General features: G+C 40.2%; 1 long non-coding RNA gene across 2 annotated transcripts; it reads left to right on the top strand.

Moving 5' to 3' along the window:
* Positions 1-563: 563 nt before the first annotated feature.
* Positions 564-24,268, top strand: LOC111860211 (uncharacterized). 2 transcript variants are annotated; one of them, XR_011982816.1, is made up of 3 exons: positions 564-857; positions 4,649-4,749; positions 22,805-24,268. It is a non-coding gene; the product is annotated as an uncharacterized lncRNA (long non-coding RNA). The 2 variants fall into 2 exon arrangements; XR_011982815.1 differs by lacking the exon at positions 22,805-24,268 and adding an exon at positions 17,156-17,380.
* Positions 24,269-25,442: the final 1,174 nt, after the last annotated feature.

Consider the following 25,442-nt stretch of genomic DNA (forward strand, 5'->3'; position numbering starts at 1 on the left):
ATCCTGGTCATAGTCTATTCCAGGCAGCACGGGGCACATACACACGGTTGTCAGAGAATCCATTTTTAAAAGACTGCCTTGTTTGTGAAACATTTACTCCCATAGAGAACTAGTTGCTTGCAAATCAAGTCTATCGATTGGTGTTATATGCCCAGTAAAAGCAAAGATGAAGCTCACCCTACGACCACCATTAGCTGAAATTATCGACCTGAGTTGTTCCTTACTGATAGACTTTACGCTTTTATGGGAAGGATCTAACATGAAAGAGATGTAGTAGTATTGCATGCCAACGTACTTAATCAAAGACAAAAGCGTACGGCAAGCATAAAATCAACATAATCAGCATTTTATGGGCTTAACTGTCTTAATGACTAAGTGGAAAAAATATTTTGAAACGCGTAAAACGTTGTAAAGATGATTGATTTCAGTATCTACTAAAAAATGAATATTGTAAATAATCGCTTGTGCATGTAATTATAGCAGTTATCTTTTACAGCCGGTGTTCAGACGAGTTGAGCTACCTATCGAGACGTACTATCGATGCCTTTCTGCGCATGTGCAGTTCCACCGTTTTGGGATTAGGGTTAGGTCTTAGGGGTTAGGGTAGCGGTTTTAGGGGTTAGGGTTATCGATTAGCATTTCGGTAGCCTAACTCGACAAAGTATCTCAATTCGACACAACACCGGTAAGTCGGAACCTTTTGATCGATTTCGTAAGATTTATTCAAGACTACCTACAATTAAAAACAGATTCACAACTTGGTCAGGTGGCTGCGTGTTTTGCACAGCATTACAAACAAATTGTGAGTAACAAATTTCCGCGGCCAGCAGCTTGGTATGCACCTGTAACGTCTTAAGGTAAGAACCATGCTCTTTATGTTATGCGCTTTGTAACATTTACTGAAAATTACTGCATTTTGTCATGGAGAAAACAGAAACGAAGGATATTCATACTGTGCGAAGACTGTCCTTAAGTAAATGATTGTGTAGGCCCTAAGTGTCGTGTAATCCACTGCCATCCGTGGAGACCTAATTTCGTGATATTTTCAGGATGATTTTTACGTTAAATGGAAAAGGAGTGGATGAAAACTTATAAAGACAAGACCTTTGTCTTACAATTCTAAGTTTGTGGTAAATGTCAGTTTGACCAGCCCATATAACGTTCATTGTTTATGTTACTCCTGTTTTACTGGTAACTACAGACAATGCCATCAAAAATGCAATACCAGTCATTTCACATTACACTGGCAATAGGCCTACATCTGATTACTGAAATTGTTTAAAGATTTTAAATATGGATGCTAAATCTCATTTGCTTCTAATGAAGTGGTGTAGCACGATTTGGCAGATCATAAAATCCACTTTCAGAATAGTAATGTGTGAATATCTTTTCATTTTATTTGACAGCAAGAATTTTGTGTGAATATATTTTGCAGAATTTTTCAAAAAGGTGTGCCGTGCTTTGGAACGCAAATAATTTGTTGACTAATAGGAAGGAGCCGTGTTATTTTCTGGCACGACTGGCGGAGAAGTTAGCATTTAGTCTGACAGGAATTGACTTACAGGGGTTAATTATGGTATGCTCTTTTCAGCGAATGACCTGTTTGCGGCAGCCTGCTTTCCTCGCCTTCCTAATGGCTGGCATTTTACCGGATGCCAGAGCGGAGATAGTCAGAGGTTACAGAAATATAAATTCTTAGTTGTTCATCAGATTAAATTAGACTTTTTGATGAGTGGAAGATCTGCAGAGGGTTATTTAAACAAAGAAACTTTAATGATTAGTGAATATGAGCAGCGATAGCTATTATTTCCAGTACAGGTGCTGTCCGTAGTAAGAACTGTGATACCGCAGAACCAACTTTTTTTTCCCCACGTTCAATGGTTATGCCCCCCAGGATATGCCCCCCATGCCATATTCTTAGCATCTGATTATAAACATGATTTGTTAATGTCTGTACATATTAATGCATTTAATAGATGTCCGATAATGTTGCCTGTAGCACAAGATGAGGAAATGTATGCTATTACATGAGAGAACATGAGGACAACTCTAGATTATCGTTGGAGGACAGTGTCTGTAGTTTAAACTGCGGAGGTGCGATGGTTCACCTGCTCTACTTCAGGAAAAATATTTAAGTCTTGACTGACACGTTTGTGATTAATTTTATTACTGTCACTGTATTCCAAGTCCAGGTGGCACTAGAGATATCAACATTAGCAAATTAGCAAATGCAACATCTACAAATGGGTAGTCCACATGAATCATTTATGAGAGATGCAAGCAATGGCCAATCAGAGCAAATTTATTATTTCATTTATTTAACTACCAGTCTGTGCGAATTGTGGTTCATTGACTTAATGGGGAAAAATATCCTCACTCAAAAATTATGCATATTTACACTAACCGAACGGCAATTAAAAAATCAAGTAAACCTAATCAGATTTGTTTGTATAGGAAACTCAAAAAAGTCTAGAACTGACCAATAGCAGGACAGCCCTCTGATTCCAAAGCGGGTTGTGTAATCATTACAGTTAAAAAAAAAAAAAAAAAAAAAAACAACAAACTGAGTGGCGTTTGATAATTCCCATGGTTTGTTAACATATATTTGAAAATGACGCCGTGGAGAGTACGCCATTGGTCGGCTGCGTTTTTACAGCTCTCATCTGTCAGATCTTTAACAGTTCAGGGCTGATAAAAATCCTTGGAATTGAAATGCTGACAGTATTTAGGGATATATGGACTCTTGCAATATGTTTGTGTTTTTTTTTTTTTTGCCAGTGTTTCCCAACCCGGTCCTTGGGCACCCACAGCCGGCCCACATTTTTGCTCCCTCCGAGCTCCCTGCCAGATTGTCCACATTTTTGCTACCTCCCAGGGAGCAAAAACGTCGACTGTCTGCGGGTCCTTGAGAACTGGATTGGGAACCACTGCTCTATAGCATTACATTAAAAAAGGCTTTATGGAGCCTGTGGGGCTGTGTGAACTGCCTTGTAAAGGTTGTACATTTCAGCATTTGAGTTGTTCTGTTATCATCTTTTTTCATGCTTTTTATCCAGCCTGCAATAGATATTTATTGGGAGCGTTCACAAGGTGTGTGATCAGGTTGCATTTTGCCCGAAATGTGGTAGTCTGTGATGCTGATTCGGTAGTGCAGGGGCGCCGCTAAGGGGGGGAAAGTTGGGACAATTCTAAGGGCCCACGCCCTTTAGGGCCCCCCAGAGATCTGCTTTATTAATAATAAGTTACCGTAGGGGGGCCCAACCTCATATTTTGTCATAGGGCCCAAAATTGCTAGCGGCGCCCCTGCGGTAGTGCTTTACATTAACTGCACCTTCGTAATGCCTTCATAATGCATTCATAGAACATTCATAAGCAGCATGTAAGTATACTTTAACGTCCTAATATAGCTCAGCAGCTTTAATATACATTCGTGACATTGTATGATAATACGATTATAATGCTTATCATCTTTATTAATGTATAGGTTAAGATATGTTAGGATGTTAAGGTATACTTACTGCATCATGAAGCTACAGTGAATGTTCTATATAAAATGTTACTGCTAATTCTTTAGCTTAAAATCTGTTAAAAAAAAAAAAGAAAGAAAGAAAAAAGAGGAGAATCTGATTGATGTAAAATCAGTGGAGAGGCCTGGGAGGACAATGGCAAGATCAGATCCATACCCTTTTTTACCTTTCAGCCACTTAACCAGTTTGTTTGTTTTGTTTTTTTAGCTAAAACATCTGTGTAAACTGCTACTGTGTAAGCTATGTAAATTGTGTGTGATGAAAGCATTGCTGCTAAGCAACTGAATAATAATGGGGGATATTTAAATGTGCTTTCAAACAAAAGAAATAGAATTTCAATATCGCGTTGAATGAGGGTCAATCAATATATCTATTTGCTTGTTGGAAATTTAATGTAGCATGGAGCGATTACTTTCTACACAGGTAACAAAGCAAGCTGGATGAAGCTGCTCTGTTCATAGCAGTCAGCAGCGCCATGTTGCCTAATGAGCGCTTATTATAGAAAACTGGGGGGGGAGCTTTTGTTGCCATGGCGTCTCCCATGTTTGATTTCCTGTTTGTCCCCTGATGATGTCAAGACAATCAATCAACGCTGCTAACTGCTCCGGCTCATTTCTTTTTTCCCCCTCTTTAGATCTTCCTTTCAGTTTTCGGTCAGGAGGAGCTCCTGTATTCTAATGCAAGTTTGATAACTAAAGAAAATTACCATAATTCTATCTTTCAGAGCTCAAAGTCAAGGTTTTTTTGCAATTATTTTGTACCATTGGATTGAAATATAAGGATACAGTGGTTTTATGATTAATGTAAAATGAGGGTAACTTCCACAATGTAGTATTAAGAGTAAAATTTGGTTTGCTGGTTTATCTTTTAAAAAGTTATTTTTGATCATCAGCTACTGAAAATATTCTTTCTTAGAAAGCTAATTTTGGGGGGAAAAATAAGATATGATTAAAAAAATAAATTAAGCATCAGTTTTCCCACAAATGGTAGAGATGCAGGGATTTAGAATAAAAAATTTTCCCCAAAAATAATTGTGAGCAGGCCCCATAATAGCCATAATATTAATGATAACTGCAGTAATAATTTGATATAAGTATTTAAACGTAGTTTAAATATTCCAGTTCTTGCGTAGGCATGAAGAAAATGAGGCAGAATGAAGCCTGTGACAGGATGTCTGCCTCTGGTGACATGAAGGCCAGTCTTTGGTGCCGCGAGGCATGAGGTAAGAGAGGCAGCAGTTATTCACCGTCTTGTAGGCGGTACATGCCCTTTGGTTTGACGTTGCTATTGTCACTGACACGGTTAATCCCAACAAAATGAGCTGTATACTGATAGGGTAGAGCTTCACTGTTGCCAGTCAGATTTTCAGTCAGTGTGTTTGGTGCCTGGTAACAGAAGGCAAGGTGAGGAGGTGGGAATTTGGAGAGCAAGGCTGTAGCTAGAAATTCTGGGCCCCCTGACAAAATGTCACCTTGGGCCCCCTGAATTGAAGGCCCCCCTGAATAGTGCTGGGCCCCCAGAATATGCCAGGGTATCCATGCCCCTACTGCACGCCTGTTGCAGAGTCCACCATGGGCATCGTTAGGTCCGACCACTTGGGGCTATTTTAAGTACCTTGGGGTATTTTAAGTGTAGCCCCGGGTCTTTTTAGACCCGATGCTAATCTTCCTTCAAAAGAAAACTTCATGCCCCAGGTAAACTTGACTTAGCCTCTGATTTTTTTTTCAATAGCTAGAAATGTCCCTGAAGTCCACTGTTGTGTTTTGAAAACTGGTTACGAGTGCAGCTGCAATGATGAACTTGGCCCTATGAAAGTCTGCGTAGTATCATCATAATAGGGGGTGAATCGGATTAGTGTTTGGTGAACAGGGTTGGGCAGTATGATGATGCTATAGGATTCAGCGTTTGTCTCAGTGGGCTACTGGGAGCACGGCCCTTACCCCCAGCCACATGAGCGCTTCCACTAGTGGCTGCCCTTCAGTGCCAAGCTTGCTCTCACCTGCATGTGTCTGTGTGTCACGGAGGGTAAGATGTGGTAGACGAAATGTAGATCATATCTCTGAAAGCCACACACCCCTTTCCCTGTGGTATTGGTTTCTTCCAAACTTCGCAACAGCAGGGACGCATGGATGCAGCAAGGGATTAACTTGGGGGTGGGGGTGGAAGCAGTTAGTAGTGCATCAGCACCAAACCCTTTTCCAAATGTGTGTGAAAATTAATTGCAAATATTTGTGCATAATTACATTTGAGAAATATAGGCATAGTTTGCCTTGCAAGATACTTGGCTACTACCATCTAAAGTTAGCCACCTGGCCGCCTTCTTCCTAGCTAGTCGTGGCTTGTAATAGCATAGCATCCTATTTAACGTTACTAATGGAGAGTTCTGTGAGTATCATAATAGTGAGCTGGACGTTTTTACTACTACTGTCACAGGTTATAGCTGGCAAAGATGTTTGCTTACAGTATATTACAGAAAAGTAATCTTTTGTATAGTCCCTGAACTATGCAAGTCAGTTTATAATTTTATAAGCAATAAGTCCGTCAAAATAGGAGCGCCATTCCGTTGATGCAATTATATGTGAAAACTACAGCTGTGGCTCCATCTTTGTCTTCATCATCACTGCCACCGTCATCTTTTCTATCTGCACTTACCAACTGTCTGGAGGAGATACAGGTGTGGATGGAACAAAACTTCCTTCAGCAGAACGGCTCCAAGACCGAGGCAGTCCTAGCAGGAACACCCCATCAAATTCAGGCATCATCCATAGCTAGCATTGCCTTCTCTGGTCACAGTGTTCCCCTCTCCTCATCAGTCACCAATCTTGATGTAAAACTGGATTAATTTCTCACTTTTGAGCACATTAAGCACCTTTGCAAGACCTTGTTTGTCCACCTCAGAAATATTGCTAAGCTTCGCCCTCCCCTCACCCTCCCTGATGCAGAAAAGTTGGTCCATGCTTTCATCTCCTCCCGGCTGGACTACTGTAGGACACTCTTCATTGGGATCCCTAATAAGAGTCTTCTGAGGCTGCAGTACATCCAGAACTCTGCTGCTAGGATCCTGATATGTGTTCATATTTCCGATCTCTCAACACCTGTCCTTCAGTCACTTCACTGGCTTCCTGTTTCTGCCAGGATCGAGTACAAGATCTCTCTCCTCACCCCCTAGTGCATTTATGGAAACGCTCCACTTTACTTAAAAGAACTGATGACAACTCAAACCACAACATGACCCCCCCGCTCTTCACAGTTAAATCGCCTCCATCCCCCCAGAGCTGAACTCGGCACGATGGGCGATCGGGCCTCTATGCTGCTCCTCGCCTGTGGAATGTCCTTCCTGACACTCAGGGCAGCTCAATCTACTGACAGTTTTAAAAAAGGACTTAAAACCTTCCTTTTTAGCAGATTTTATCATTCCTAACTTTTTGCTTTATAGCTCTTTTTTTAGATTGTTGAGGTTTTCTCAGAAAATGTAAAGTGCGTTATAAATAAAATGTATTATTATTATTATTGTTATTATTATTATTATTAATGGAGACCAAAAGCACAATTTCTCCATAAACTGAAGGATTGGTCTAGCTAGGATAAGGGGCATGACTGTAATCTTCTTAGCCATGTCACGGCTGTTACACACAAAAATTCTGTTTCTTCTTGGATCCTGTAATTACTCAATGTGCTGCTTTTGTATTGACTTTTTGGCTGTTTTTGCAAAACATTCAGAATAAAAGCTGTAATCACGCAACAGAAATTTACCGCGTCTGATTGTTCTCCTGTTGGACGTATTTTGGTGTCCCCGGTGGAATGCAGAATTTTAAAGAGTTCAGATTAAACAGAGGTACAACTTCAATATATGTAATTGAAAAACATAAATTGGCCTGGAAGATAGTAATTATGATTTCTTTTAAAACCAGAATTATTAGGAATGTTTGCTGTTTAAACACGCTGCACAAAAGGAAATATTTTGCTTAAAATGAAACTTGGAATGAAACTGTAGTCATTATACATTCGCTACAATGTCCGGTTCGGAGCCTATAGCAGGAGCAATGGGCGCAAGGCAGGGAACAACCCAGGATGGGTCTCCAGCCCATTACAGGCCACACACACACCATTCACACACTATTCGCTCCTATGAACAATCTGGAAACTCCACTTCACCTCAGCATGTTTCTGGACTGTGGGGGAAGCCAGAGTACATGGAAGGATCCCCAGAACAACAGGGGGAGAACATGAAAACTTGATACATAAAGAGCTGGGCGGAGACTCGAACCCTGGTCTCCAGCTTGAGGCAGCCATGCTAGCCACTATATTTTTATCACTATTAATATTTTATACATTTATGCTAATATTTCAATACAATTATCCTTTTTTATGAAGTTCAATTTCTTAATTTGGAAAAATTCTGCAAATTTTAATTAAAACAATTGATTATCGTAAGAAATTAATGTAGATAAAATCCAGTGGTGAGCACAGCTAACTGAAAAAATTATTTAAAGTAGCACACATTAAATCTGACAAGTTATCTGGCTAACCAAGAAATCCGGCTTTGTGATACAGGCCCCTGTTCTCAGCTTAGTTCAAGGTACTCCAGTTTAAATGGACTTTATCTTCCTTCATTTATATTTAGCCCAGACTACCTTAAATACAACCAGTTATCGACCAAACACGCCTTGTGTTTACACGTTGTCAGCCAACAACATGCCTTATAAACTGTTGCAGACATGCTCACAACAATCAGGAACAAATATGTATGGTCTTAGGGTTTACAAACGTTTTAGACAGTTAAACTTTATTCACTTTACCTCCAAAAAATGTTAGCGGATTTACACTTAGCGGAACTAAGTTTAGTGGAAGCTAATTGGTCCGCTGTTTTGGTTTTCAGAGTTAGCGGAAACACTAATCCGCTAACTAACAAGGTATCTTCGCTAATTAGAGGTTAGCGGATTAGCGGGACCCTGCCCACCACTTATAAAACCTAAGATATAACCTTTATAGATATAATCATAGATTATTTGTAATTGATAATGGTTGAATCTGGAAATTTTCTTTGCGCAAACATAAAGCATAAAGCATTTGCTCTATGAAAGTCAAATATGACATTAACCAGACAGTTAAAAAAAGAGTTTGATGGGGTCTCACTTTACACTGTTTGAATTTGGTTTTTCTACTACTTTAATATCACTTTTGGATGACCCATCTTTTGAACTCATGGTAGCTGTTACTTTAAATTGTTTTTTAATGCTTGATAGTTGAGTTTAGAGTAGCTACAAATAAGGCTTTTAATGTTTACAATTATTGCTTGTGTAGCTAATATTTCACTACATATAACATATGATCAAATGTATGCTTAACCTATTGACCGTATGCATACAGTGATACTTTCTAAAATATCGATATTCCATATAATGATGAGTTAAACGGACTAATTCACAGTTAATTTGCACACTGGGGTCCCTCCCCAAAGAGCAGATTTTTTTTTTTAATAATAATGATGCAGCTGTGAAAAGTCCATCGTAGCTCCGTGATGGTGAAGCATTTTGTGTGCAAACAAGATTAAGTCTTTTGATTGTTGCACTGGCAAGACAAATTGGTCTGGAGAGGAAATTGGACTGGGCTTTTTGTTGGTTACAAATCAATGAATGGAATTTGTGAGTCATGAACTTTAGCAGATAGGGGTAGAAACGGTTCCATAAAATGTGTTTGCTCACAGAGTTTCATGTTCAGTTATTTATTCAGATATTTTTGAGGGTTGGATTCATGGGTGGATTAAGACCTCTCCTGGTTCCTGGGCATCAGTAAAATAAGCCCCCCCTCACCCCTTTAGCCTGGAACTTCCTGGTAATTCCTGATGGTGTAAATATCGTGGATGATAAGTCTTTGTTTCTATTGTGTTGATTTTGTTTTTTGGAAAAAACGTTCTTATTTTCTGCACATTAAGCAATTCAGCACCTCTTGCTTCCTTTTTCCTTTTAATGCCCCACTATAGTCTCGGGTTTTAGCAAGATCCATCTCGCAATTCATGTGTACCACCTAGGCCTGTCGCGATAGTCGATAAATCGATTAATCGCACGATAAAAAAAAATGACCTCGATAATTTTTCCGGCCGCGATAATTTCATTTGCATACTTGTTTGTTATCCGCGACTGAATGACAACTCTCGTTTCCTTAGCGTAGGACAGCGGTTCCCAAACTAGGGTACACGTACCCCCTGGGGTACGCAAGAGGCTGTAGGGGGTACGCGAGCGGGGGGAATCACGAATTCGAACAACGAGACAGTCAGTAATTCTCACAACAGCGGAGTCGGTGTCCTCCAAAAAAGCCGTAAAACACAAAATACAGTCGTGTTTATGTCATATGTTTTTGTGCTTATTAAATTTAAGTGTTTCCAAAGATTAATCCCACAACAGTAATAAAATAAATGTCTTTAACATAAATACTAAAGAATAGATCGCTTTAATCGCTATTACAGTTGGGTATGGGCACGCGGTCTTATTTAGAAAACATATACAAAAAGAGACGCATATAATGTTTAATCATTCGTTAATTAGTATTTGTCCGGTCCAGGAGGTTAATTTTGGGGATCGTTAAAGTGATAGATCACCTATCTTGATTAAGCCTGATTCGGTTCGTTATATATATTATGTAAGGAATAATTGACTCCGGACCGTTGAATTATTAGAAAAATAATGCACACCCGAGGTGGTTATTCCGCTTATTCCGTTACACCTCGGGTGTGCATTATTTTTCTAATAATTCAACGGTCCGGAGTCAATTATTCCGCTTATACTACGGTTGCCACACCTCAAGACATCGATCAGATGATATATTTCAAGGGATTCGTCCGGTTTTTCTACTTAAATCGCTATTGTGAGTAGGATTATTTCTTCCGCATCTCATCCAACGACTCTTTTGCTAGTTCCAAAACGTCATTTTAAAGCTGGCAATGGAGGCTTGAGCCGTTGATAGCAGACTAATGCAGTTAATAATGAAGTTATTAGAAAGAGAGTGAGAGAGACAGAGACACAGAGAAAGAGAAACACTAACACAGAGAGAGAGAGAGAGAGAGAGAGCTTGTATGAATTAGGCTACCTCTGTGTGTCCCTCAACAGTGTTCTGAAGCACCGTCTCTAAACTGTAAGTCTGCTTTAAGATGCAGCGCTGTTATTACCTCGCTAGTGAGAAATGTCATGTGTAGCCTTTAAGTTGCTACACTAGGCTAACTGTCTAGCTGTTCTTCGCTGATCGTTTTATGTCTTTTGTCGTTGCCGGCTGCCTTTGATGTCCGCTTCCGTTTATGTTGTTTTTCCTCTGGACTGTCTAATACTGCTGCAGCCCAGTTGTTGAAAGTTTCATATTCACCGTAAATATTAAAATTTACTTTCGGAAAATCGTCTGTCATGTTGTTGTTTTTGTTAGTCCTGTGTGCTGTATAGGTACTGTATGCTAATTTCCGTTATTACAGTTAACTATGCGAAGTGATATGGAACTGTAATGCGGTCAAGAGAGCTGCCTGGAACTACGTTCGCCGTGCATTTCCCTGAAAATAATTGCACACCTCAGAAGGTTCGTCAGCCAATCAGATTCAAGCATTCAACGGTCCCGTAGTATAATAAAAAGTAAATATTAAGTAAGAATGAGAATATGAACAACCATGGGAATTATTTTTACAGTGAAAACAATTGATATTAATTATATTGTATGTTCTTGAGTAATCGATAAAATCAGTATATGCAAGACATCAATCTGTAATAGTGGAAAATATGTCCAGTTGATATGTCCAGTATGATCTAGGTCTGTGTGGTCAGACACTGTGCAATAAACAGAATTTTTAGGAACATGGCAAATGTTCACATTGCAGCATGGAAGTAGGTTCACTGTCACAACGCTGACCGGGGAAGCAGAGGCGAGGAGACATATAGGATCGATCGGGGAAATGCGGGGTTTAATGAGCAAAAGGAACACACACTAGCGGTAAAGCAGAATTACAATACAATGACAGGACTGGAGAAACAAACGGAAACACGGACTAAATACAATGGACTAATGACAAGTTTGACAACAATCAGGAACAGCTGGTAAACACGGGGAATCCACACAGGGTTAACGAGGGGGCGTGGCACACGGAAAGAGCGGACGATCGGGACATGACACTCACTGGAGAGCTTTGTCACAGATAAATTAACTGTCTCTAACAGCGTCTAACCGCACATTAAATAACGTCCTGCGTATTTTTCTATTCTGAAATTCTGCCATGGCATGCACCAGTATGATGCTGGTGCAACTTTCCCAGGACCCTAGTCAAAAATATCTGCCACTCTGGTCGCGGAAAACAAGCGCTAACGGAAATATATGAAAAACATGGGAGCGGTAGAAGATTTTTTGAAATTTGACAGGAATGGGACAGTACGGGAATGACATCCCACGGGACTGAACGGGATGGGAATGGGTTTTGAAAATTTGGTTGAGCCTATTGTTTAATATTTTTTGAAGTGCAATTTTGTTTACATCCATTTTATTTATTGTTTTTGGTATTTATTCAAGTGCATTTTTTTGTTAACAGAGACTGAGTCCATTGCTTTTATTGTTTTTGGTTGTTTTGTTCATTGTTATTGTGGATATTTAAAATGTTTTCCATTTTCAGTGTTAAATAGTCTAAAAATAAACGTTTTTGAATTTTGAAAGGCGTATGTGCATTATTATGCCATTATCATTATTCTAGATGAAAATGGTCTCAGATGGACAATATTATCGTTTATCGCGATAATTTCTTGGACAATTTATCGTCCAGCAAAATTTGTTATCGTGACAGGCCTAGTACCACCCAAATTTTATTTTCTGTAACTGACAGTGAGCATGTGCCAGTATTTCATAGGTTGATTACTGCACCTTTCCTTTTTTTTGTCAGGCATATTCAAAGGCCCCTCGACACATAGGACCCCTCGGTGCGCCCCCAGGTTTCCCACATGGTAGATCCAGCGATGGCTGGAGTGCTATATGGAAGCAGTGTAGGAGAAATGACACAAACTGTGTTTTCTGTTTGCTGTAGTCTGTGAGGAAATTCACTTGCAATCTTCCGGTGTGGGGAAAATGATTAACTATCACCACCTCCCCCCCCCTCAACTTGATCAAAATAAAGTGATAATTACAGTCAGCTGTTTAATTACTGTGGCATTGCAGTAAGAAGCTCACACAAGCAGTTAAGCAGAGTGGTGGTTTGGGGATGGTTTATTGCGGCAGGACTTCAGTGAATGTTAGGCCATCTGCCTATTAGCTGAATCATAGATGGTCATACACCATCAGAGTTAGACCAGCGTCAAACACGCTGATGAGTCCACATGAGAATGGCACTGACGAGTGACTGTCAACCCCACTTAAGGTGTGGAAAAGCGTGAAGTGAGCTCCACATAGAATCACAGAGACTGATGCAAAATTCTTGGAGGTGTTTGCCTGTGGTCATTCCAGCTGAAGGTGCTGGAAATATGCCATGGGAAACACAGCCTCTCCCGGGGTTACGATGGGGTTACGTTCTGTCAAAACTATCGTAAGGTGCAACTTGCTACAGCTGAGGAGGTTTCTCCAACGATCCTACGGACTTTCTACTCGAGCGCTGTGAAGAGCATCCTGACTCAGAACATTACTTCCTGGTTAGGGAATAGCTGTGTTCAGGATCGCAAAGCCCTCCAGGAGGTGATCCGTGCAACAGAAAGCTGCTGCAGGTCGGCCCTTCCATCTCTTCAGGACAGTTACATCAAGAGATGTAGGAGCAGAGCCTTCAGAATCATCAAGGACACATCCCACCCCAACAACAGCCTGTTTCAGCTTCTGAAATCAGGAAAGAGACTCAGGAGCATCATAGCCAGGACTGAGAGGCTTAGGAGGAGTTTCTACCCCCAGGCCATAAGGTCTCTGAACCTGGACGTGCCATTGCACCTCACACCCTGATGTACATTGTGCTCATGTACATCTCACCATATACACACTGTTACACTGGTCACTTTTTATGTCTGTGTTACCGTTCATTTTGAACATACTTCTCTGCTCGCATTTTAGCTTTTGCACTTTAACTTAGCATAATTGGATTTTTAACTTGGACAGTCTACAAAAGAGCGGTTCAGGATGCGTTTCACTGCGTGTTGTACTTTGTATAACTATGTATGTGACAATTAAAGGATATTGAATCTTGAAAAGAAAAAAAAATATATATCGTAAAACGAAAATGCATTTTAGTACAGTACACCTAACCTATCATCAGCATAGCCTAACCCAACGTAAACATGCTTAGAACATTACAGTTGGGGAAAATCAGTAACATGAAGCATAACTTGTAAAAAAAAAAAGTGTTGAATATCATACATAATTTATTTAAAAATTAACAAAGTGAAAAACATTTACCGATTGTGAAGCTGAAATGTAATATGGGCCATCGTATCTTCTTTTTTGTTCAGTACAGTGGTTTAGTAGGTAGCACTGTTGACTTACACTTCCATGGTTGGAGGTTTGATTCCGATAGACTGATAATAGGCTGATAATTCTTCTTAATTGTAAAGTGTATCCCTTCTCAACATTTCAGGAGTTTTTTTCTGGAGTTGTTTTTTTTAATCTAAAAGGGAATTGTATCTATCCATCTGGCTCGAATTAGATATTTTTTGGGGGTAAAACTTTTCTCAATATTATTGTTCTGAGTTGCGTTTTTAGGAAAAGGTAGTACTTTTCACGTTTATTTATTTAGCCAATTTGGGTGTAAGTGCTGCTAGACTGATCTCCCAACGAGTGACCTATAATGAGGTCAAGTTAGTCCTTCCCGCTCCCTCTGATCTGTAAGAACTTGATACCAGTGTTGGACAGCGATTTAGTCCAATTTACTAGCTGCTTTGTGCAGGCTATTTTCAAAGTCAAATGTGTCCTATTTTAAACCTAGCTTGCTATAAAAATATTCACAATTACACTGTTACAAATGCAGTGAAACACTGGCACTGTGTTATGTAGATTAATTAATCATTTCCATTGAAATGCAGAGTGTTAAACGGTGTATCTTAACGTAACCATGGCGATGGGTAGATGCAGACACCTGTGAATTAATATTAGGCCGCCGCACCAACAGAAGAGCTTTAATTAGACTACTAGAGAAAGCAGGACACATAATGCACAATGTTACTTCAGCCCTTAATTAACACACAGTTCACATAAAATCAAAGGGGATTATTTTTCAAATGAACAGGTGTCTCTGCTCAGTGCCTCTTCCTCCGATGCAGAGCCTGCGTGTGCGTGTGCTTTTGTTACACCTGTGGTAGTGAGAGAGTCACGCCCACCTGTCGTAAAGACGGACGTGATTGGTGGATTGTGCAACAACATGCTGTATGCAGCCACATTTATTTACTGTGCTTCCATTACAACACAAGTAGTTTTTTTTGCTTTTTAAAAATGGTTCGTTAGTCATTAAAATCATATTGCATAAAGACAATACAGTGATGCTGTTTATTCCGACATAATTTAGTAGAAAATATTTGTTGGGTAATTTTTTATTTATTCCTGTCACCCAGTAAATTACTGGATAAGTAGCTGGACTGTGGTTGAATTTGTGATTTATTGTTATGTAAATACAATCTACGTTTGTAACTTTGTTTTCGTGAATTTGTTTTCATTGCGTTTTCAGAACCAGGTTTGATGTTGTCATGCCCAAGAAAACCAAACAGAGGGCCAATAGCAGCTCTTGACTTTCAGGCTGTTGAATCAAATACCGCGACCGATGAGCAGGTTGGGTTAGTGCCCTAAAAGCTGTGCTGGTTTTTATTGATCAGAATTCACTCAAGGGGATTTTCTCATTTTTCCCAACCAGCTGGAGTTACTGGAACCCTCTAGAAAATTGCATCAAATCACAGGCTTTGCCCTTTAATATAATGGATTCTTCTTTCGCTCCTTGTGCCTTGTCTGGTTGAGCTTTACATTTTGTGGTCTTTGCTTCCGCGTCGTGATCAATTTTGGATGCTTGTCTCCAGCTCTCAGCTGATATATGTGGCCTTGTCATGTGACCAGAGCAGTCGACATACCAGAAACAGATTGCACAAACACATAAGTCCTACCATGTGTTTAATCTTGCCACACATCCCACATAACAACCCTGAATTACTATTAAATCTTCCCATCTCGTTTGGATGTAACTAAATTCAGAGAGAATTTTCAAAAGGGAATCAGCGGCATAATTTTTGAAAACAGTACACAGATAAAATACAAAAATGCTTTTGATAATGTTAAGAAATTGATTTAAGATGTCCTGCGCGAGAGAGGTTCTGGTCATTTTCTGTTGATCTGGTTTTTGATCCATCATCTCTTTCACTTCATTCCCCATCGCAGAAGCTCTCAGTAATTCTGCTGTGTGGCCCCTCTCTCCCTTCAGCTTCGCCCGCGGCTCCTATCATCCTGGGCTCTAATATGTTTTATCAGACGTTCCCTTCGGTTGGCGCTGCCTGTCTGGGAAAATAATACTGCACTTTCTCCTTAAATCAGAAATTATGAGCTGCCACTGTCAGTTGTCCAAACAGCATTCGACAAGAAGGTGAGCTGTAAAAAAAATTAGTTCTGGTTTTCATTTTAATGAACTCCACAGCCAGCTCTAAAGCAAATAATTCTATCATCAGCATTTAACTTCCTTAATTTCTAGAGTTACCCCGGAACATTTTAGGATGTTTTTCTTTGCGCAATTCTCTCGAAGTTGACATCCTAGTCCTGTCTTCTTCCACTGCTATTGATTTTCCGTGAGGTTCATAAGGTTGCTTGACTGGCTTATCAATGAGGTTGTTTTTAATAAATTACATAAATTGCACCATATTTTGGCAAATACCTTCCAGGATTTGTTTTTTCCTTGTCTGTTGATTGTAGTGCCGTTCCAGAATGTCCTCATGTGGATGTGCGAGCATGTCCTGCTTTCGCAGATGACGTGTGCCGGTAATTAGGAGTCATTTTCTGGGCCTGATATTACATCCATGTATTCGTCATTACAGCTTTGCCATCACCACACCCGCTCGTGTCACCTTCACGTCACTCATCACTAAGGCAAAATGAAAATGAACCGGTTGTGATGTTCCAGCTAGTTTCAGGTTTAGTGGACATTGACTCCGGAAGCAGTAGGATTTTGTGCTAAATGCGCGGCAGCATCCCACACTCTCAGATTTAATTTCATGTTCACCAGATCAGTGTTAATTATTTATTGCCAAGTGCACTCGACCGCCCCATGTTTACACAGGAAGTTCATGTCTTGGGGACTGTGGCTCTGCACGCCAGTGCCAGACTTGGACTAACGCTAAATTCGGCAAAGCCAGGTTGCATAATTGGTTCATTTGCTAACCTGCTCATTGTGCGACGGCATTTGCCCACATACGGTTTCCTTTTAATTTCCCCCCATATCCGCTTTGTGGCTGCCAGCCTTTTTTAATCCCCCTTTCTCGTCAGCATCCATTTGCCGCGTCCCCTAATCCCATTACGTCCGTTCAGCTCCCATATCCCTCACCCTCCTTAATCCTACCTTCACGCCTCCAGAGACCGTTCATTTGCAGCTCCTTTCGCCTGCATTCATATCTTGTCAACTTTGCTTCCTGCCTTTTTCTTCTCATTCTCCTTCCTTTATCCCCCTCTAGACTGTCATTCCTGCATCACTTGTTCCTGATGTACAGAAGTCTGGGGGAGACTTTTTAAGGGGATCAGACGAGTTCTGAATTATCCCTGAGTCCGGAAACCACTGCCTCGAAGCGACAGGCCTCATGTCATTTCCATTTTGAGCCTGGTAATGAACCTTGTTTCACTGGGGCTCGACGAACCTGCCGTCGCCACGTGCTCTCGCCTCGTTCATGCATCTTCCATCTTGACAGGTAAAAAGTAATTGAATAGAATGGAGGAGGTGAATTGATACCTGTGGGGTTTTCTGCCATTATCCCTCGCTTCCCCTTCATCCTCATTACATGCACAATTACTTTTTTTTCTGGTGCGTATAGAAACCATGGGAGATTTTCAACCCGGGCTTCAGTGAATGGAGCCGAATTAACAGGCAGATCAAGCCATTGTTAGAGCCTCTGAAGACACCTGAAAGCCAGTCTCACCCTGTCATTGTGCCCATTCCAGGTCTGGAGCTCTAATTAGAGAATAATTGTTACTTTTGCTTTGTTAAGTAATTCTGCTTAGGTCTTTAGGTTTGTTTTGTTCAGGCATGATTGTACCTATTTTCGATCCAGCTCGGCCCCCTTTCAGCCTCCTCCCCTCTCCTCTCCAGGCTTTTTTTCTTTATACCTTTCTATCTCCCGCCCATTGACCCTCTTTCTTCTGCAGTCTCCCTTGGGAGAGGATTCCCTAAGTCAGGCATTTGGTGTAATGGAGGATTTCTCTGAGTATGGGGAAGGGTCAGTACTGCTGTGCACCCACCTAACGGTGAGCACACATGGATTTTATGGTACCCTTTAGCCACTTATGAATGGAACTAACTCATTAATAAAAAAAAAACAAAAAACGGTACAACATCACTTAAGGCCATGTTTTAGTAATTTATAAACACATTCATAATGCATTCATGAAGCATTATAAACATGCCTATAAATATTTATAAAAGGTACAACATATTATAGCCATGTTTATTATGTTTATTATACTCATAATGCAATACAAAGCATCATTGATGCTTATACCGGCCATTATTATAATGCATTATAAAGGTATCTATAGTGCATTATAGATGAGAGCTTCATAGAGCATTCATAATGCATAATAAACATGGCTATAATGTGTTATGCCTTTTAATTAATATTTAAAGCTGTGTTTGTAATGCTTCATGAATGTATTATTTCTTATTAATATTTTTAAAATTTTACTAAAACATGGCCTTAGGTGTTATCTAAAACTGTTATACTGTTTATAATTGTCTACTGATGATTTGCATAGTGTTACAATCTAATTTATAATCTGAACTTATAAACCATTCATTAATAAAAGAGTGTAATCCACATTTCTATCATAATTGTGATGTGAACTGGTGTTATCTATTATGTAATTCATAGTAACACCTCAACCACAAGTGACCTTTTTAAATGGACTGTTTTCATCATGAACTTGTATACAATTAAAGCTCCATTGAAGTCTGTGATAATGTAACACATCTGCCTGAATTGTAGTGCATCCAACTGAATGACTTTAACTCTGTAATGAGGTATAACTCCAGTCTGCCTTGAATTAGTGTGAATCCCTTGTTCGGATTCTTGATTGAATTCCCGCTGAAGATGCATTAAAAAAAATTCAGCTGCTCGCTTCTCTGATTAAATTCAGAACGGCCGTTCTTGCCGTCACAGGGATCATTCTTGGTTACAGACAGGTCTTCCTCTGGGTCTTTTAGTAAACAGCCTGAGAGGAAGGCAGCAGCGACGCAGCGGGACGCCATTTATGGAAGTGCAGAGGGCTGATAACCTAAGACAGCCAGACACAGCAGAGCCTGATGCGAGACCACAGCCACGTTGAGCTGTCTGCCAATGATAATGATTATTTTGTGCTTCACCACCTCTTCAGTTTAACTAAAACAAAGTGCCATGTAGACAGTTTGTTTTAAGGGTATGAAGGAACTTAAATGATATGTTTTTGGCTTGAATTAGGCTGGTAACTGTATTGACAATGCATGGTGAAGGTTTTAAAGATACGGAAAATTGAGTTTAGATTAAATTTTACTTTCCCCTGGTCTGAATGATCATTTTGCCAAGTGTGAAAATATTTAAAGTACTTTGGCCATGCCAAGTCCGTAAGGGTACATTAGCCCTTTTCCTCTCCTTTTAAAATGTTAAAAGGACTATTTTGCATTGTTCAGTCAGCCATAACTAATATCAATACTGCAATATGCATGCCATTTTGCAGATGTTCCAGCATCTGTGGCTTATCCAAGCCTCAATTTAAAGGATTTGTCGCCCATTGAGATATAGACGGGAATGTACTGTTCTTGACGTTACGACGGGAATTATAGCTAGGTGAATGGAAGCGCTTTTCCCTCTAAGTGCAACAGTCGCTTGTCTGTGTTGTAGATTTAAATGTACGGCTGGTTTCTCTTAACATTGTGTATTTTTTTATTAGCATGAGAGGGCAGATAATGGAAGTAGATACTCAGTGCATGGCTGACCAATTACAGCATCGCCCCAGCTCATGCTGAGAAAAGCTGAAGTGTTTATTCGTAAATGTATGTCATGCTTTGAAATGCGACATATAGAAGTTCATCGTTTCGAAGGCTATACAAGTGATTTTAAATTTTTTTATTTTTTTTTTGAAGGCCAAATTCAGCTGCACTCCACTTCTTAAACTGGTAGCTTGCAGTTTAGGGTGAATTGCAATTTTTCCTTTATGGATTGAGATATGACAGTAAGTGCTCCACGGATCGTCTCAATGTAAATAGCTATATGTGCAACATAGTTACTGTGCATATTATGTTTGCCGTACATTCATAGAATGAGGACGATAGAGAAGAACTTATTTTGGTTAATTTCTAACTAAGCAAAACCCCAACTCCAAATTTATAGCTGCCAGATCTGCACGCCAGCTTCGGTTTCAGTATATTCTCAGATATACAGTGGTACCTCGGTTCTCGAACTCACTAGAACTCGAATTTCTATGAAAGTCGAAAAAACCAGTTTGACCTAGAACTCGATCTGAATATCAGAAGTCGAACCATGAACACTGACCTAATATAAATTGTACGCACCAGGAAATGAGTCATACTACAATGCAATTCTTACTTGAATGCCTTCTTCACAGACTGGACGATTAACCAAATAATTAGCGCAACATTATAGTAACTAACAATAAATAAACCACTAGCTTACGTGTACTGTTAGAGCATTTATGTCATTTATTTAAACTTTATTTTACCAGGTAAATTGACTGAAAACCTGTTCTCACTGCTTTACGTGATCTTCGGGAGAAATAGCAGAATACGCATCGGAACTGCTTGGGATACAAATGTCATGTGTGTAACTAAACTCTTCAGCCAATAAGGGCAAAGGTGTGTCGTCACGGAGGCGGTTCCAGTTTGTGCAGCCGGGTGAGAGGTTGCAATGCATCTAACCGTAATGCATTGTGTCAGGATCAGAATGCGTTGCTTTAAGCCAGCACTGTAAGCAAGTGGAATGCACCCAATGCCCGGACTGGGGAAACAAACTGAAACGCGGACTTAATACAGAGGACTAATGACAACAACCAGAAACAGCTGATCACATGGGGATCCCACACGAGGTTAACGAGGGGGCGTGGCACACGGAATGAGCGGACGATCGGGGCAGGACAGGGGTGATGTTGGGATAAGATCTTTATCGTTTTGGAAGCCATTAAGAAAAAATGCTGCTCTTGTTTTATCCTGTTCATTTTGTGTTTAAATGCTAAAAAAAAAAACATATTTAGGTGTAATTTGGGGGGGCCGAGAACCAATTAATTGGTTTTCCATTATTTTTTATGGGGAAAAATTTGATCAGAACTCGAACTTTTTAGGATTCGATCCGGAACGGATTAAGTTCGAGAACCGAGGTACCACTGTACTCAATTTTAGTGGCAACCTGAATTTAATTGGCAGTCACGCTAAAGTGTAACTGGGCTAAAACAGTTAAACTAGAAGTCCATCCATCCATGCACTTCTCCATAAACCCATCTTTAAAGGCAGCCATATGTCCTCAATGTCAAGGAAACAAGGAATGGTCAGGTTGACTTAACATCGGCAAATGCTAATCCTATAAACACAGTTTAAACTCGCCCAGCAAAAACCATATGAAAGGATATTGAAAAGATGGCTTTGACAGACTCGTCATTGACGTTGAAATTTGGTGAAAAGCGGTCTTCTACAGGTGGCTAAGACGACGTCAGTGTCGATGCAGGAGAGCTGACAGGACGTGGGATATTAACATTGCTATCGTTATATTATCATTACCCTTATAGGCACTGCTGACTGTCACAGGCAACAGATGTCAAGTGAGACAAAAGGGCAAAAAGGACATGCAGCAGGTGGACAGGGGCTGGAAAAGCGGACTGTCCCCTCAAATCCCCATTTACTGTATCGTCACCCTATATATATACAGTATATAACCCCATGCAGGTTTTCACGGGGATATCCCCGCTTGCTGGTATGTAATTGGATTTTTATGGCTGTTTTAGGACTGTGTGTCGTCCAAAATAAATGTCCATTCTGTGCTAAATCTGGACCAAGTCTGACGGACTTTCAAATGTTTTTGGTCTAAATAAAGGCTATGAGAGGCCGACCGAATGTCCCATGGATGTCCGGTGCTGAGTGGGAAAACTCCTGTCCTGCTCGTATCAGCTACCAAAACCATGCACTGCTAGTACTCATTATAACACGCTATAATCTACATCAATCATGTAATTAACTGCCGATTAATACTTGTGGTCTGCAGACTTCAACTGTTTTTTTTTTTAATTAGTGAGAATGATCATTCTAATAGTGTAACAAAAATAGGAACCTTCATGCAGATCAATGTTATTTACATAATCTTCTGTACCATATAATGGAGATGAGCATTTTGCTAAAAGATGCAAATGTACAGAAAAATGTAGAGCATAACAATTCTGCAGATAGAGTTCATGCATGGAGGCTGTCTGTACTTGAAATTAAATTACTGTGTGTTAATGTTTATTGATTTGAAAATTGATGGACAAGTTTGTCAAACATTTTACTATAAAATTATATCTAGATGAAAGAAAAAAAACAACAACAGTTGTATTTTTAAGATAGCGTTATAGTATTTTCTCCTTTATCTAAAAGTTGAAACATAATGGCAACAAGAATGTTTAGGCTGTTTGAACCATGTCAGATCTGTGATGGTGATGCTGACTTTCAGTATTCCTTGAGGGGACAGATCATATGTACATCTGAATGACGGAACAACTCTTAAATCCAGCAAATTATAAACAAGTCTTAATAAAGAAATGTGTTCAGGAGCAGCATTGACACAGGTGTAATAAGTCTTAGTAATAATTAAGAATTCCTTTTGTGATTTTATAGAGTGGAAGATGGTGTTGGATGGAGTTAAACATTGTCTTTGTGAAAGAGAATTAAAAACATGGCTCTGAAATCCTTAATGTTTGTGATTTTTATGAGGGATTTGTTTCATGCACTCATGATGCCTGTTTTGACGGTTTGACGATTGGGTTGAGGAACCATAGCCAGAAATACAAAAAGCTCGTAAAGACCCAAACACCTGCAGCCCCCCCCCCCCCCGGCTTGGGGCAGGCGGTGTTTTTATTTCTTCTTTTCTTCTCCCCAGAAAATCCTCTGCGAGGAGCTGTGCTGAGCTGCCATCTTTCTGACACCCATGATCCTGAGTGTCGTGCTGACGTCGCTCTCCCGCCATCACGAATCCTTCACTGTGTAAAAATCCCGTTTAATATTCAGAACAGAGGAAGGCTTTGTGTAAAAGGACAGAAGTTATTATTGATGAAATGTCTGGCTTGAAATGTCAAACCGCCGTAATTAGAAGACTTCCATTAGCTAAACGTTGTGGTACCTTAAAAAAAAGCAGGGTATTACTCTGCTGGGCCAAAATATTATTATTATTATTATTTTTTTTTATGTGCAGAAGAAGTGTTCCTGTGACAAATGACCAAGCTTCACAAGAAACAGCATCCAAAAGATCACAATTTTGTGTTCTTGAATCTTTTTTTTTGTGTGTGTTTTACTTATTTAGACCAAATTTATGGCTTAATGATATCTAGTCTCGGTCTCCTTTGAAAAGCAGCAGTACTGTCAATCATTCCCACAGGCTGTCTGTACATTGTTTGCATTGATGGAGTTTGATATACACAGCCCCGCCATCCCCTTCAATGCTCCGTGAGCGGCAGAAACCAATTTAATTCCTCTTCGTTTCCACGGGCTCGCGTCTGCTGCTTTGAGCTTCGGCAAAATTAGGTTCAAGAGGGTGGCGGGCGTGGCTGTGTCATTGTTTCTCGCTTTTCTGTGGGGTTCCTGTCGACGGGGCCGGGTCCTTCACTACACTCTCACTGTCGTTCATTCTGGCATCTCCTCACCAACACACCATAAGAGCTATTGTTTGTGGACTCGTTTCCATCATTTTTAGCGGGAGGGCACTGAGGGAGGGGCAAAGGGACAACGGCATAAAGAAATGGAGCCGGGTCGAGAACAAAATCACTAGGGGTGCATGTGCAATTTGTGAGGGGCACGATATGCATCCGTGTAACAGTCATTGACTGATTGACTTCTACCTGAGGCTGCACGTTTTTAATTTGAGGCTGCTATACACATTTTTGCACCATTGTAAACCTGGATATGGAAACTGTGGTCTGATTCCTTTGGCCAGCTGGTTCTGTAATTTTGTAATTGCTTTGCTCTGTAAGTCGATACAAGACTAATAGGTGACAGAAGTAACATTTCTGGTTCAATTCAATTTTCCTTTGCGCAGGACAGTTGCTCTGTCTGTTTCCAGTCTGGCTGTTTTTCCAATACAATGGAGCCTTTATGTGATTAGTACGTGTGCTGATGTAGCAGACAGTGGCAACACGGAGCGTCGCGTGAGACATATTTTCAGGGCGAAGACCCTGCAGCAAACTGCGTCTCCTTCCGGCAGCAGGTCTGGAGTCCAGGGACACTTCCAGAATAATCCGACCACAGTGGTGTTGGCGATGAGCGAAGTTCATACATCAGGCGGGTGGTGCAGCAAGCGCGAGGTTTGAAGACGTGACTCCTTACAGCTCCGACAAATGAGTCACAGAGGAATCGCAGAAGTGCTCTAAATGGAAACGTGCAGAATGACTCCTCGAAGGCCAGGCCAGGGGCGGGTGCTATTCCAGCAGTAACAATATTTTTAGAATTGATTATCATAATACTTAAACAGTTTCGCAAAGATTGTTTTATCTGTATTTTATCGTAATGACTGGTAACACCTTACTTGACGGGGCACAAATAATATAGTATTATGCTATTACTTATGCATTAATTAGCCACAAACTAAGTCTTAGTTACATACTGATCTCATGTTAAAACGTGTCACGATTCATTAATGATGAATTATCTCAAGCAGTTACTATATTTGTTACTATATATTTTAATTCTGTAAATCTTTGAACTACTGAAGAAAAAAGTAATGAACAACACAAGTGAAATACTCATCTCATGCTTGGTCATCATTTAATGAATCACGGCATCTTTTATTTCAGCTAGCGGCTATATCTGTTCATGATTTGTACTTAAGTAGTAACTGAGTTATTAATAAGTATCTGTTCCCTGTTCAGTGTTATCTATTTACTTTGATTAAATTGTCCGGAATGGAAGCCCTTTTGAATATCTGTCATATTTAGTGTCATTTCTTGTACAGTCTGAAACAAGCGTATAGTCTTGGTACAGTTTTGTTCCCCAAGGTACAAATATACCCTCAATGGTACAAATATCTTCCTCAGAGTACATTTCTTTACCTTAAATTCAGAGGTGGCAATTTCAGGTCCAGAAAATAAAAATACAGACCATGATTTACTTTCAACCAACCAGTTGAGCATAAAGAGTCACAGTCACAGAGTACTCAACTGGTTGGTTGAAACAAAATCTTGGTCTGGATTTGTACTTTCTGGACCTGAAATTTCCACCTCTGCTTAAATTAGACTAAAAGGTACATTCCCCTACAGCTACGGTACAACTGGTAGACCCTTGAGGGTACTGCCCCAGTGGTACAAATTGGTACTTGTTTTCTGACAATGTGGACTGTCATGTGCTCCTTGTCCCCTCCCCCTTTGTGTCACATGCACAGGCCGCTTTGTGCATGTGTATGTTCTCGCCCAATGAGAGAGTCCCCCTTGGCAACAAAGAAGCATGTGACACGGAGGCCTCTGTAAGGCTGACCTGTAATCTGTGATCTGACCTGTAATCTGTAATCTGACCTGTAATCTGTAATCTGA

This window comes from Paramormyrops kingsleyae, chromosome 15 (genome assembly GCF_048594095.1).
Source record: "Paramormyrops kingsleyae isolate MSU_618 chromosome 15, PKINGS_0.4, whole genome shotgun sequence".
NCBI classification, from domain to species: domain Eukaryota; kingdom Metazoa; phylum Chordata; class Actinopteri; order Osteoglossiformes; family Mormyridae; genus Paramormyrops; species Paramormyrops kingsleyae.